Here is a 16889-nt window from a genome sequence, read left to right on the forward strand (position 1 = left end):
TAGAGGTTTAATACTATGCAGGATGTGCTCTACTACATCTATAGGAAAAATATCTCCTTAATCTCTATGTCCCATTCTCCATCCTTTGTTATGTCCATGATTTTTCATAAGAGTCATCCCATTTTGCTTCATCTCCTGTATAAGTATAAAGATCCCCAAAACTGTCTAGTTATTATGCCACACATGGATGATCTTCTTTTTATGTTTCACCAAATTTGGTGCTCAATTACGTCTCTAGCTTGCAATATTGTCTTCTACACCTGAGACCCTCAACAACTTTGTTTCCACATCACCTATTATAATTACTTCTCATGCAATACTTACTTTACCTGTGTACTCCATCCATATTGAGTTTTTGGTTCTAAAATTAAACCATAGCTTACATTATAATTCCATTGAAACATCCTACAGTAGTCTAAATCCCAAGCCTACTTCTTATTCTAGTAGACATAAAGTTTTCTATTTTTTCTAGTGTCTACCTCTTCCTCCTATACAGCTACCCCAATAGAATTATGCCATCAGCTGTTGGATTTGATTTTACACATTGAGCGATGGGCTCATCATTAATAAGTAATGAATAACAATTCTCTAACGAACATGCTCAATTAGTATTACCCATCCTCCATATGATAATAACTTGCCTTTCCAGGCCTGTAATTTTGAGCTTATCTTATGGATCATCTGGTTGTAGTAACTTCTTTGCTTCCTCCTATAAAAAATAGGACATCCTAGATATTAAAAGGTAAATATTTCCATAATATATCAGTTGCTACTTCTGCTAATACTATATCTCCTCTTGAAATAGTATGATGCTAATTAATAACATTTTTTCCTTATTGATTTTCTAGTCAGATATTCTTTTAAAAAGGGTCTAATATGTCAGCGACCATTTTCATTATTCCAGCTACTGCTTTACATAAAATGATCACGCCATCCATAAAGGCCAAGTGATTTATTGTGGGACTTTCTATTGGCCTTCCAAACTTTTTGAATTTCTTTTTCATCATTAAGAAATTAAGTACTCTAGACATTACCTCAACTAATAGAATGAAAAGAGTAGAAGATAGAGGGCCCCTTGTTTCAAACCTTTTGATGAGTCGAAGAAACCTTTAGGATGTCTATTTTATAAAATTGAGTACCAATTGTTTTCGATCAGCCTAAACACCATATCAATAATTTTAGAGATGATTTCTTGTTTCAAGAAAATATTCTCAGCTATGCTCCCCCCTTGTACAAAACTAGCCTATTCAGTAGAAATAATTCTCATAACTACTATACTTATTCTCTCATGAATTATAACACCCCAGGATTTAGACCTTTGTAAAAATTCTTAGGTTTTGGACTTTCAGGACTTGGTACGACTCTAGGGTACTATTCATATCCTTGGATATGAGTTAAAGGTATGGATTGATAGCTCACTCATATGTTGGGTAGTAGGGTTGGCCTAGTTACTGTCCAAGATATACTCACCACGATACGATTCATATGGTGGGATACAAGGGGTCCAATGCCAAGTCGTATGAAGCTTATTGAGTTACCTAGTTGAAACTGTCCAAGGTACGGATGTGGGTACAATTTGGGGTATTAGTTGTACCATAAGGCATGAGTTTGTGTGGTATAATAGTATTGGGACCAGTGTTGATGGTCTTGGTGAGGTATAGGGTACGAGTTAGGGTACCACTTGTACCCTAGGATACGGTTTGCATGGTTGGGTCGTACCCTCCCGGGGATGGATTTTTAACTTTTAAGGTGTGGATCTTTTGGAAATTTTCCATTCCTAAAAACCTTATTTCCCCATATTATATAACTCACTTGGAAAGGTAAAAACACTCTTAAAATACTCTTTAAACTCTCCCTAAAGATTGGAGGCTAGGGTTTCTCAAGTTTTCATTTAGAGGCTAAGAGGGGTCAAGTACTTTCCATTGATCTTCTTATATAAGGGATGTTCTCTTACCTCATTGTTAGTTCTAACTAAAGGCATTGTCTTATACACTGTTTTTATGGCATGATATATTGTATGGTTTTGGGGTTTTCAAATATATGTTGGGGTTTTGGTTATAAATTCTTGGTGATGGTTTTCCCATGGTTTAGTTATGTTATTACATGCTTAAATGGTGGGTTTGGATAATTGGTTGCATGGGAATGTCCATATGGTAATTGGTTTTGGTTTTGGAAATACTATGCCCCCAACATGTTTGATAAAATGCCCATGATAATGCTTTTACTATATTATTGGACTTTTAATGGAACTATTGCATGGGATGGTTTGGTAATGGAACTAGAAATGGTTTAAATTGTTTGGAATGGTCAAAATGGAATGGTTTGGTGGTTATGGTTATGGTTAATTGAACATCTTTGTGGAGTACAATGGAATCCCCCAAGTAAACATGTTAGTAAACATCGTTTTGGGGTACAATGGAATCCCCCAACTAAACATAATGGAACACTTGTGGGGGTACATGGGACTCCCCAAAGTTAACTTGATCTATGGGTACGTGAGAACCCCTTAATCTCAAAAAGGTTTGGCTAAGGACAATACTTGCAAGTTATGCAAGTTATAGTCAGTATGACTATGCCACTATGTATAGCGTCGGTTAATAATAATGGTTTGGTTGGTTGGAAATGGTTTTAATTGGGAAATAAAGGTGGGGTGTAATAGCTAATGAACGCTGGAAACTCATGGTTGCCGACATAAGGGGTAGGTAATGGCGACCTTTTATGATACTATGAGGTACACGGAAATTCTCTAAGTACACTTGTATATAGGTATTATCGAGGGTAAAGGGTACTTGGGAATCCCTTACTCTTATGGTATATCCAGTTTATGCGGCTACATATATCGAGGCCCGTTGGGATTACACTGGACCCATATAGACTGTGTGTGGTTAAGGACAGTTAAGCTACACACCCAAGTTAATGGATTCAAATGCATGCTAAACCCGATTCCTTTTCCCCACATGGATATATATATATGTATGGTTTGAATGCATATGGTTGGTTTACTTGGTTTTAATGGATGGCATTATTTTATCCTTATCTTCAGTGCATGCGTTCACCCTCTAACCCATCTCTGGGTAGCTGTATCCTCATGCGATGTAGGAACCGACCATTCTACTCCTTCTGCTTAATGATCAAATTCGGGATCAGCTTTTGGATTGAAGGGATGAGCTTCTATAATTTGGAAGGCATCCATTTCATGTCATGGATTACTTTATGTACGTTTTTCTTTTATAGACTTGGTTTATGGCTATGTCGGGGGCATGTCCCGACTAGACACTCATGGTTTGATTTAGAGGCGTTGTATGGACAATTGTGGACTTGGGTACAGTATGGATGGATTATGTTATATATAAACATACATGGAATTATTGTCTTAGTTTTGGTTTATAGTTTGGGTTTGGTTGGATTGGTTGGTTATTGGGTAGATTGACTTGGTTGGTTTGTCCTCGAATACAGGATTATCCCAAAGTCACTTCATGGATATATTTACTATCTTGTTATATTGTCGGAATTCACTCGACTTACGTTATACATTTCTTGGTTGGGTTGGGTAATGGGGGTGATCTCCAGTCTTGGTTGGGCTTGATATCGTCCATTACAATAAGGTCCTAGTTTGGGTCGTATCATGAATAATCCTTGAGAATATTATATTGATAAAAGTCTTAGATCTGAGAAGGTATTGGCCATCACTTTCTTTGGTAAAAGTGCTAGATTTGTATGAGTTACAAATCTAAGAAGTTTTGCACCACAAAAGAAAGATTGTACCATGTTATAGATATCATCCCCTATTATCTCCTAGGTATCTTGATAGAATGCTCCTGCCATTCCATTTGGCCCACTGGCACTATTCTTGTGTGGCCTTATGATTACTCTCTAGACTTTCTCATTTGTTGGATTTCTTTGCAAGTCATCATTCTCTTCATTGCTTATTTTAGTAGGTAATTCATCCAACATATCAAAATTGACATTATCTGATTGTTTCTTAAACTGATCTTCGTGGAACTTCACTACCACATCTTCAATCTTATCTTGTTGTTCTAGCCATTCTCCATCCTCATTCTGTATTTTGCCCTCCTTTAATCTACTTGTTCTCCCATTGACTAAAATATGAAATATTTTTTTTATTTCTTTCCACATCTTTAATCTACTCCATTCAAGCTTTCTATTTCTGAAACTCTTCTTCCCTATATAGGTATTTATTCAGCTTTGTTTGGGCTTCATGCAGTCTCCCCCTATTTACACCTAAAGGATTAACTTCAAGCTGAATTTCATGAACTTTAATCACCTCCTCCATAGTTGCTATTTCTTGAAATATTTTACTAAAAGTTTCCTTGCTCCATTGTGTAAGTGTCTTCTTAAATATCTTCATCTTGAATTGGTACAAATTAAAGGGACTCCCTCCAAAGTCAACCTGCCAGTTTTGCTTGATTACCTCAATAAAAGACTCTTCTTTAGTCCAGAAGTTCAAGAATCTAAAGCACTTAGTCACTTCTTCAGTATTATTCTTTAAAGTGATAAAAAGAGGTGCATGATCCGACCTACTTCTCACCAAGTGTTCCACTTCCATCACATGATACCTATTTTGCAATAACATATTACTCTCATGACCCAATTTCTCAGGTCATGATGGCACCTATTATAACCCACCAGTAGGTAAGCCAACCCATAGACTAGAACTACTAGTAATGGACTACCAAGAAAAATGAAGGAAGAATGCAGAATAAATATAGTAAAAAGGCTAAAACAGATAAGATAGTCCGAAAACCTAGTGGAATTAGTACAAGAGCTTGTAATGTAATAAGTATACAAAATAAGGTACTAAATTATTATACAGATACAACCAATCTCTGAAATCAACATACAAATGATTCTAGTACATAAGAGGGAGGAAAGTAATACTCCATACGTGAGGAGCTCACCCTACACCTCCAAAACATAGATGCTCCGCACGACGCATACAATAACGGGCGATAACCCATACTATGATTTTCGGGCTGTAGAAGTATAGTATGAGCGCCAAATACATGGTACTTAGTAGGAAACTGCCGACCGAGATCAAAAGATAATCTAAATATAAATAACATGAAATAGGAATTTAAACTACATCCACATATCTAGGATACCACACAGTAAAGCTATGGAGACAATGAGGATAAGTTATCCATTTCTAGACATACTTAGGAATCTAATCACTTTACTGTATATGACTGACCAATATATGAATAAAGAACAAGAAGGATATATGTATATATATATATATATATATATATATATAAAACAAGAATGAATGAAGGAATGGATACAAGTTAGTACCATAACTAAATATATAAATGTATGTACATAAACAAGGCTAACCCAAAGGTACAACCCAAAGTAGTAATACTAGAATCTAAAGGTATCCTAAACTTACTAGGAACTAGTACTAGCATAGTCAGGATCTCTAATCCATATGTATAAACATGAGATAATTACCGTAATGAAGCAACCATAAGACTATTAAGGCCTAAAAACATAGTGCCAAACCAATGGATAATCATGAGAAATAATATAACCGTAAGATAAAAGAACCAGAAAGCATACCTCAAATCTCAATATCGGTTCAATAATTAACCTGTCACAAACTAACCATAATAAAAATAACTATTAAGTAACCTACTAACCCAAACAAATAATATCTAATTGGTCCTTTCATAAATCCCCACCGCTATAGGCCCGAAAGGTCCAATCAACACATAATACACCACAAGCCATACCCATCACCTATACCTATGCAACCCCCATAAGGCTGATAGATACAAGAACATATTGGAGATAAGAAATGCACATGCATGAATGAATGAAAGGAGAATCCATAATACCTTAACCATTATATCATTATCAATCACTAGTCTTAAATTGAAAATCACATCACCAATATCATCAATCATCAAAATTGAATCGAAACTCATATCATCAATCACCTAACTTGAACCAAAACTCATATCATAAATATTATCAATCGTCGAACTTGAACTGCAACTCAAACCATCAATTTCATAATCAATATACTCTGCCGAGTATTATATATATATATACATATATATAAAATGCACGGCAAGGACTGTGTCTAAAAGAGTATAAGTCTATAAATACATTGGCCGAGGTAAACTCCAGCTCAAAGTCATCATAAAATCATAGAAAGGGTCGAAATCTCTCATTATCCCGGTAAGTAGAAGTAAGAAAATCATGGACCAGAATCTTTCTCGGTCAAATCTCTAAATCATAATTTTTAGTCCCAAATACTCATGAGTTATTCATTAAGATAGTACAACTTCCGTTATTAAGATTTTTTTTAAAAGTGAAAAGTAGAAATAAATCCCTTTTAGAAAACAGAGTAATCAAACCATATTTTAGTTGGTATCGCACCATTTACCACTTTACTGATCAAGAATGTACCGAATCTATGGATGCCATCACCAAAATCCAAACAATGCGATCATAAGCATCAAAATGTCTAGCAACTATGGTCACTTCCTTTACAAGGATTAAACACTTCCCAAAATCCAACCAATATTATAATCATAGCCTTTGTCCCAGTAACATATCCGACATAACCATAGCATAATCCAGAAAGCCATCACATTCTATTGAGTATTGTAGCAACTTCATAATAAAGGTTTATTAGTCTCAACTATGTCTAGCATGCTAACAAACTCAGTAAACTATACCAATATACCTATACTACGAGCCATACCTTTACTCATATCTATGCATCAGACCAAGAGTCATAACCATAAGTCATATTATTAGCCATATCTGGAATCCATATCAATAATCATATCTATAAGCTATATTATTAAGCATAGCAAGAATAAGCATCAAACTTTCACTATCCCACTAACATATTCATTGGACATATACAATCACCTCAAGTTCCAAATCAAACATTAATAAGAGTATATCATTCATAAATAAACCTATAAAGTTAATACGAATCTTGGACTGAGGCGGCTCAAAAGGACCCACTCCAAATCCCCAAAATCCATATATAGACGATATTTTCTCTGGACTAGGCTAAGGTATCTAAATTCACTTCTAGCTATTAAATAAGCCATAATTAGTGCTAAGGTAGCAATTCCACATAAAACATGAGCAACTAAGTTGATTCCACCTAAATTTTTTATTCCAAGATAGCCTAGACAGTCCAAATAAGACTAATCATACTAATCACTTTTCCAATACCTAAATACCATCCTACATCTAGCATAATATCCTAATCATTATATGAATTAGCTTAATCTATGAAGAAGATAATGGATCTTAGATGCATAACAAGTACTTTATCTTGAGGGTTAATTACCCTTGTATCCCTCCCCAAACTCATAGTTTAGGCTAAGTCACGATGTTCTACCCAACATTATATCATAACATTCCTATCTGGCATGTAATATATATATAAAACACCATCTCATGAAGAAGAGTAGATAGAATCCTACCTCAATGTCGAATTGAATAAATCATTCACAAATCATACACCTTTACTTGATGATCTCATAATATCAGTACACTATAAAAATAGTAATCTACACATTGTTAGGAGTAAAATGAGATCCACATTTCTATATTCAGGATTGGTCTAAAAACGAACCTCGAAAATGAGTTCTAAAATAAAAAGGGTAAAATCATAATTTTATTTTTGAAACACATTCTCCATACTCATAGGAGTCTATAGATGAAAACTCATGAAAAAATGAGTTAAAAATAAGGTTCATATCAACGAAAAACCACTTTCAAGATTTACCGTTAAAAATCCCAAAAACTCATTTTGAAATCCAGAATTTGAATTTGTCTTGAGTACTAAATCAAGGAAAAAATAATAATTTTGAGACTAGAATACTTACCCATGAAAGAAATCTTGAAAACTCCTCTAGAATCGCCCAAATTTGAGCTCCTAAGCCCCTAAAATGGTCAAAAAATGGGGTTGTGATTCTCAACTTAGGTAAAAATCACAAAAAAAATAAGTTCTTCGAAAATAAGGAAAATAGAGCTATAATTCATATAAAAATATTATAGGTGAAAAACACATAAAAAATCATCACAATCGAAGCTTCCTAGCTCCTAAAATATCAAAAATACGAATTTGGGGTCTTATACTCTCGATGGTTGCTTAAGCGATACTTTGATAACTTAAGCAACCTGATTAGAGGGTAAAAATGTTGCTTCAGTGAACTTTTGGTCTCTTACACAACCAATTCAAATGGTTAAAGTTCACTTTCGTGAACACATCAGCACCAACAAAGTCAAAAAACTTATTTTTGACCCTCGAAACTCATCCTGAACCCTATGAACATCACCCAATAATGAAATTTGATTGTAAACCATATTCTAATCCTATTGAATCATCAAAACTTCATTCGAGATTGTTTTGACTATATGTGGGGCGCATATCTATTTATTTTTTATATAATTCGCCTAATAGCCCAAAATAAGTTCGGAAGCTTCGAGACTTGAACCACGGGTCCCCTTAGCCTAAAATCAATATTTCGGAGCAACTGATGTTGTTGGAATTCTTATACAAGGTCATTTATTAGGAGTTTTAGTTCAACAATAAATCCTAAACAACAAAAGCTCCAAAACAGGGAAATGAGGTGTCACTACTCGAGACTACCCCTAGTCATAACATGATGCTTAAGACCGCGAGTTACCCTAAGCTAACCCATGATCTAGTACAAGATGTAAATTCTGAGATAAGGTAACAAAATAATATGCACAAACTATAATAAAAGTATCTGAAAGACAAAACAAGATCAATGAGGTCTGAAATACATTAACTGCAAAACATGTCTAACTGACTATCTGTCTTACCATCTGACTAACTGAAAGCCTCTAAACATTATGAGTTGTTGGGACAGGTCCCTAACTAACTCTAAATAACTGAAATAGAATGAAATAAAATACCGAGATGAATAACTAATAATATAACTAGTCCTCGACTGATGAGGACTCACCAATGCTGTAGTTGAGTGACACAGGAATGGACTACATGCTATCTGGGAATTGAGCGTCTGAACCCATATTATACAACAACATAGCGTGAAAGAGAGTATGCGATTAGTACTTTGAATGTACTAGTATGAGAGATGAGAGCTAGCTAATATTAAAGACCAAGTATAAACATATATTAAAGTAATATGAATAACTGAATAACTGATATACTGAACACTTGGTCATGCAAAACTAAAAATAACATAATCTGAATACTGAACTGAAACTATAGGAGCTAACTACAACCAACATACCCCAGCTCGAGCAAAACTGGGATCCAACTTGTAACCCCAGTTGGTTGGGTGTCAGTACCTTGACAAGGGTACCAACACTAGCTGTCATGGATCCATTAATCTGATGTCCCAAAGGACTAGGGTGTCAAGCCTAAACTGATGGGTGGCCCCTAAGAGGATATCAAGCCTGAAATGACGGGTGACCCCTCATAACCTACACTGGCAATGTAGTTTTAGAACTTAGGGACTTCTACTAACGACTCTGCCTAACTGATGGGGGAGTCGTCATCCCTACGTTCACTTGGTGCTAAGTGTTACTCCCAAATGAACGACTCTGAAGTTTTACTAAAACATAAACTGAATAATGATATGCTCAAGTCACGGTATTTTTAAATTAATACTGTATACATAACTGAAGGAATCATGAACTTGTAAATTGATGCATATTTAAAACCTTTGTATCAGGTGTTCATAACCCAACGACATAGACTAATGCAACTGATCATAAAAGTGGGAAGCTGACCATTATATGGAAAATCATAGTTAACACTCAACATGTCAATAACTAAGTTTGATATGGACAATAAATATTATCAAACATATGGAAATAAAATTCTCATGAGGGAACATATTTTCATGGTACATAAATCCAATCAACCAAGGGAAAGAGATGATAAAGTTCATATTTAAGTTGAAACTCTATAAAAAGGGAAAAAGGGTTTGTGTTTGTAAATTTTGGGCATTTATTGGGACTCAATGGGTGAAAGGGGCCAATTGATGAATATCCTACATATCTGAGAATAGATGCCTCGGTGAAATCCTTGAAGTTGACCTTGTTCTTGGGAAACCCTAATTTGCTCTTGAAGAAGGGAATCACCTTATTTTGCTAAGAGAAATAATTTATGAAGCTATGAGGTGGTAAGGTAGTTTTAATCCACCAATAACTGATGTTGGGGTCCCCAAGAGACATGGGGTTGAAACGGGTGAAAATTACAAACAATCCCTTATTAAAAACGTGCAGGAATTCTGTTGCAAGTTGTTATGACTCACCTCATAACTCGTTACGACTGGTAACAAGTCATGGTTAAGTCGTAACCTGGAAACCTAAGGTCTGGGGTTCTTTTTTCTATGACTACGACCTTTCTCCTACGACTCATTACGAATGACTACGAGTCGTTAGGTGGAGTCATAGTCTGAGGTTTGATTTTTGGATCCTTTACTGGTAAGGCTACAGGTCCACACAATAACTCCTAGTATCTGACTATGAGTCATGTGATGGACTTGTAACCACTAGAATTGATTCTTGGTTGAACACTGTTGTGACTACGAGTCCCTCTTATGACTCGTAATGTCTGATTACGAATCATGGAGTGGAGTCGTGGTCATTGGGCTGAAACTGAAAGTTCTTTCTGTTGTGGATATGACTACTCGTAACGACTCGTAACATATGATTATGGGTCATTACGTGAGTCATAGCCACTGGCCCCTGACTGGCACCTAAAGGGAAAATTTGTATAACCTTATGCCACGAGATCAAATCGAGGCGAGACTTGCGACATTGGAAAGCTAACTTAGTAGACTATCTTTTGAGGGGCTTACAGGTTGAAAATTTAGTGGTATTACATGAGCCTAAAATCCAAACAAACTTTCCGATTACTTGACCGATAATTCTAGCAAGTCATAAATGACCTATATCCACTATGGAATGCTCGAAATGCCAAAAATACATGCAAATCAAGGAAACAACCTAGAGGGTCATTACAATATCCATTACTAAAAGGATGTTCGAAAGTTAATGGATAGAAAAATCATCAAAACTAAAAAAGATGAGGTACTGGTCCTGGATGCTCCGAGCATGACTTCCCTGATAACCTCCAAGAAAAAACAATGCTTCTAAGGGATTTCGCCACATATTACCCTTTTTTGACTAACTTTCGCACTTTACTCTCAAATAGCTAAAAGTTAACTTAAACCACAATCTGGCCTCCCACTTAACTGAGGAATGTTGATGCACGTAAATCCAAACTGTGACACACTAATTCCAACAAAATCAAACCAAAACTCATCCAAGCTAAAGACAAACTAAGGCATGAGTCATGCAACCAACTCCAAATCCAAATATAACCTTCTTTTGTCTTTCCAAAGCTGCTATCCACTCCAAACCAAGCAGAAACTCACTCGAGTCATGTCCACATAATCTCACCACACTAACCTAAAAACTAAAGCTGATCCATCAAAAATCCTTACTAGCAACATGAGAATAAGCTCATAAGGGGCCAACTAGGCACACAAATAGAGATAACCAAGGTCTACAATCTATCCCAATGCTACAGCTTGTTTGGATAATACTCAAAATGAAATCCAGGAGTCCAAAGCATAATTACTCACCACTGAATGATCTACTTTATGATGTCCTATCAACTGAGAATGAAGCCATGCTGAATCCAACTTAAGCATACTACTCCTATAAAGTACATCATAAAAAAATCTCAATGAAAACTAAAAATCGAGGTCAAAGCTGAAGGAGCCAATACCGTGTCCATGGACTATCGTCTGTATACCTTTCAACCATAATCCATCTAAACTCAAGAAGATTAAATAGGTAGCCACTAAGTAGGATCAACCAGCCTATAGAAGAAATACTAACTGACACAAATCTAAAAACAACGGTTGCACCCAACCTCTATAACTTTTAGCTGAATCTTAACACGAAGGCTAAACCACCCTATCTTATTATCCAAACCCATCCTTTAGATAGGTAAGCATCCACACTCCAAATTTGTCATATCCTCTAAGACACTATTCCAAAGCGTCAAATCCCAAAATGAGCCAACAAGTCTGAACTAATGTAAAAGACTCAATCGACCTTACCATCCATATTAGACATATCCTTACTAAATTATGTCGGAACCAAAATTAAAACGTAGCTGAAGAACAAAATCACCATGGAGGATAAATCACCAACTGAAAAGACAAGCATTCAACTACATATCTGCTGGAGGTCATGAACACTAAAACATACTCAAGAACTCACAAAGGCCACAAACCATACTAGTAATGGCAAAAACTCTAGCAACTTAGAGAAATGCAACTTTAGCCAGAAACTAATCAACCCAATACTCCATCTTGGAAAAGAATACCCATAGGCACATATCACCAAAAGAAACACTCCACCAATTCTCATTAGGCCGAACAAATTTTGAAATAAGGATTTCCTGAAACCACCCAAGTAGAACAATCTTAACTCAATTAACCCATAAATCATCTCTCCAAGGAAGAAAGTACCAATCTTGACACAAATGCCAAGGGCAAAACCACTACCAAAAAAATAAACCAGGCAACTCAAGATAAAGAATTTCTAATTTGCCAACTTAAGAAGCGGTCACAGGAAAGATTACCCATCTTCAACTCTCTAACTCCTTAGACAAGAACCATATCATGGCAAGAACAGAGTATCCAACTCCATACCAATACCAAAAGTAAAGCATTACCAAGAGACGAACCCTACAAACTAGAAAGATAAATCCAAGACTTCTGATATCAACACCAAAATACTATTGGATGATGAACTATTCAAATCAAAAGAACGAAACCCAAACTAGTCAACCTCTAAAATGGGCTATATAGAGAGGGATAGCCAAATGCAAAAACCTTCATAATCCAAGAGGCAAGTCCAAGAATCTCAAACTCAAGAATAGATAATATAACCAAATTGCTAACTCTAGAACCATAACTAAACCAAAAAAAGTCAACTTACCTGTAATACCATAATTTATTCAACATCCGGTCTAGTGTTCCAAATGAAGAGGAAAAATAACTAACCTTACCTCGCTATAAGAGAGAAAACATCCAACTAAGATAGCTTCCTAAGCCAATGAATAAGAACTGCATAGAAGGGAAACTCTAACTTGATGTTAACAGTCTAGCCATCTACCAAGTGAAGAACAATAACATCAAACAATGACAACAATAACAATAACAATATAAACATCAATATAGGCAGTACTAAAAATGAAAACCACTAGCAAGTATCACTCTAGGGCTACAATAATGTCAATATGCCAAGGTAATAGAACTTAAACACAAATACTACACCCATAATGGAAAAATATAAATACAGATCTACTCCATTCATTACTAAAAGAAATTATCTATGAGGTTTTCATATAATCACAAACTCTATATCAAGGTACACAATGATCTACTCCCTCCAAGGCCTGAAGACCCATACCGGATACGCTGCTAAATTCGACGAAAACTCTAGCCATAATGATCGCCACAACTAATTTGAGAGAAACTCATAGTTTTAAAAGCTACCTGCGTAGAACCGATAGGCTGTAAACAAAGATGACCTTAATTGGGAATCCTCACTTTCTGATAGAATAACAATAACATTGTACTGATGACATGGCCTCTTACCACTACCTTCATAAGTCTCCACACATACTTTTTTTGTGGCCCTCGCATGATCAATAACCTGAGAGAAAGAGTGCCCAAGTGCTATTAAATACTCTGATACCGAATAGAGTGGCAATTTCAATCTTCTAATAAATCCATACACCATGCATGCTCTGAAGGATATAACATAGAATATGCTTAGCCTACTCAAGAAATCCAATCTCATACTCTGAAATCGTTAAGGAACCTTGCTGAACACGAATAAACCCAACTTTAGCTTAAGAATTTCTTGATGAACCTGATGTCATCCATAGATATAAGTTATGTGAAAAAAGACATGGGATCCCCAATGCTAACCTCAAAAGACTGAAGTGATCATAAACTCCACTAGAGCCTGAGTAAGCCCCAAATCCTCTAGCTGATGCAGTAGCTGATCGACATCCATCCCTGAATCCTTGGTTTGATGCTGTATTAAAACTCTAGTAACACATATTGAAGTCTCATCTATATCTATTGATAACCTTGCATCGTCCACCTAGGATAGAATAGAGTCAAAGGACGTACTTGAGGATCATAGAAATACTGACACATGACAAGGATTCAAGAATAAAATTTCCTAAGAATGTCCTATAACTTCCTAAAGATAGGTTACAAACGTCTCCACACCAATTCGAAGGAATCTGCCAAACACTTAGCTCTTATACCAACACATCGGTAAACCTAGGCTCTCATACTAATTTGTCATGACCCAATTTCTCAAGTCATGATGGCATCTATTATAACCCACCAACAGGTAAACCAACCCGTAGTCCAAAACTACTAGCAATGAACTACCAAGAGAAATGAAGGAAGAAGGCAAAATAAATATAGTAAAAAGGCTAAAACACACAAGATAGTCCCAAAACCTGGTGGAATCAGTACAAGAGTTTCTAATGTAATAAGGATACAAAATCAGGTACTAAATGAATATAGAGATAAAACCCATCTTTAAAACTAACATAAAAATTAGTATAGAACATAAGAGGGGGAAAAGTAATACTTCGCACTCCAGGAGCTCACCATACGCCTCCAAACCATAGCTTCTCTGCATGATGCATACAATAATGGAGATAACCTGTACTATGATCTATATGCTGCAAAAGTGTAGTATGAGTACCAAACGCGTGGTACTCAGTAGGCAATTGCCTACTGAGCTCCAAAGATCATATAAATATAAATAACATGCAATAAGAATGTAAACTAAAACCAAATATCCAGGTTACTACATAGTAAAGCTAAGGAGAGAATAAGGATAAACTATCCTATTCTAGCCATATTCAGGAATCTAAGAACTATACCGTATATCATTGACCAATATATGAAGAAGGATATATATATATATATGTATATATACAAGGCCTACGAATGGATGTACAACATAAATGAAGGAGGAAAGGGATATATGGTAGTACCATAACTATATATATAAATATATGTACATAAACATGGCTAACCCAAAGGTACAACCCAAAGTAGTCATACTAACTTCTAACGGCCTCCTACTATTAGAAGAAACTAGTACTAGCATAATCAGGATCTCTAATCCATATATATAAACAAGAGATAATTACCATAATAAAGCAACAGTAAGAATATTAGGGTCTAAAATGATAATGCCTAACCAATGGATAATCATGCCCAGTAATATAACCATGAGATAAAGAACCAGAAATCATACATCAAGTCTCAATACCAGTCCAATAACCAACCTGTCATGAACTAACCATAATAATAATAACACATAAAGTAACCTGCTAGCCCGAACTAACAATACCTAATTGGGACGTTCATAAATCCTCACCGCCATAGGCCAGAAAGATCCAATCAACACACAACACACCACAAACCATACTTATCATTTATACCTGTGCAATCCCTCATAAGGCTGATAAATACAGGTGCATACTGGTGATAGTCAATGCACATGCATAAATGAATGTGAGGAAAATCCATAATAGTTTAACCACTATATCATCATCAATCACCGAACTTAAATTGGAACTCACATCATCAATATCATTAATCATCAAAATTGAATCGAAACTTATATCATCAATATCATCAATCATTGGACTTAAACTAAAACTCATACCATCGATCATAGGACTTGAAATGAAACTCAAATCATCATTAATATACTCTGCCTAATATTATATATATATATATATATATATATACACATATAAAATGCATGAAAAAGACCGTAGCTAAAAGAGTATAAGTCTATTAATCCATTGCTTGGGGTAAACTCAGGGACTAAGTCATTATAAAAGCATAGAAAAGGTCAAAATCTCTCACGACCAGGATAAATAGTAGTAACAAAATCATTCCATCACCAGTATTCAAATAATGAGATCATAAGCATCAAAACATCTAGCAACTATGGTTACGTCCCTTACAAGGATAAAACATATCCCAAAATCCAACCAATATCATAATCACAACCTTTGGCCTAATAATATATTTGACATAACCATAGCATAATTCGAAAAGCCATCACAATCCATTGAGTATCATAGCAACTTTATAATAAAGGTTCATTAGTTTCTACTATGTCTAATATGCTAACAAACTCAGTAAACTTTATCAATATACACGCACTACAGACCATACCTTTACTCATATCTATGCACCAGACCAAGAATCATAATCGTAAGTCATATTGTTAGACATATCTAGAGTTCATATCAATAATAATATCTATAAGCTATATCATTAACCATAGCCAGAATTAGCATCAACCTTTCAATATCCCACTAACACACTTATTAGACATATATAATCACCTCAATCCCCAAACTAAATATTAATAAGGGTATATCATGCATAAATAAAATTGTAAATTTAACAAAAATCTTGGCCTGAGGTGTCCCGGAAGGACCCACTTCTAATCCTCAAAATCCATATTTAGACAATTTCTACCACGGACTAGGATAAGGTATCTAAATTTTCTCATAGATATTAAATATACCATAATTAGAGCTAAGGTAGCAATTTCACCTAAAATTTGAGCAACTAAGTTAGTTCCACCTAAATTGTAGTTCTAAGATAGCCTAGACAGTCCAAATAAGACTAATCATGTTAATCATACTTCCAATACCAAAATTTCACCCCTCATCTAGCATTATATCCTAATCATTCTATGAATTAGCTTAGTCTATGAAGAAGGTAACAGGATCATAGAAGTATAATAAG

The sequence above is a fragment of the Capsicum annuum genome, chromosome 1, assembly GCF_002878395.1.
Source record: "Capsicum annuum cultivar UCD-10X-F1 chromosome 1, UCD10Xv1.1, whole genome shotgun sequence".
Taxonomy (NCBI): domain Eukaryota; kingdom Viridiplantae; phylum Streptophyta; class Magnoliopsida; order Solanales; family Solanaceae; genus Capsicum; species Capsicum annuum.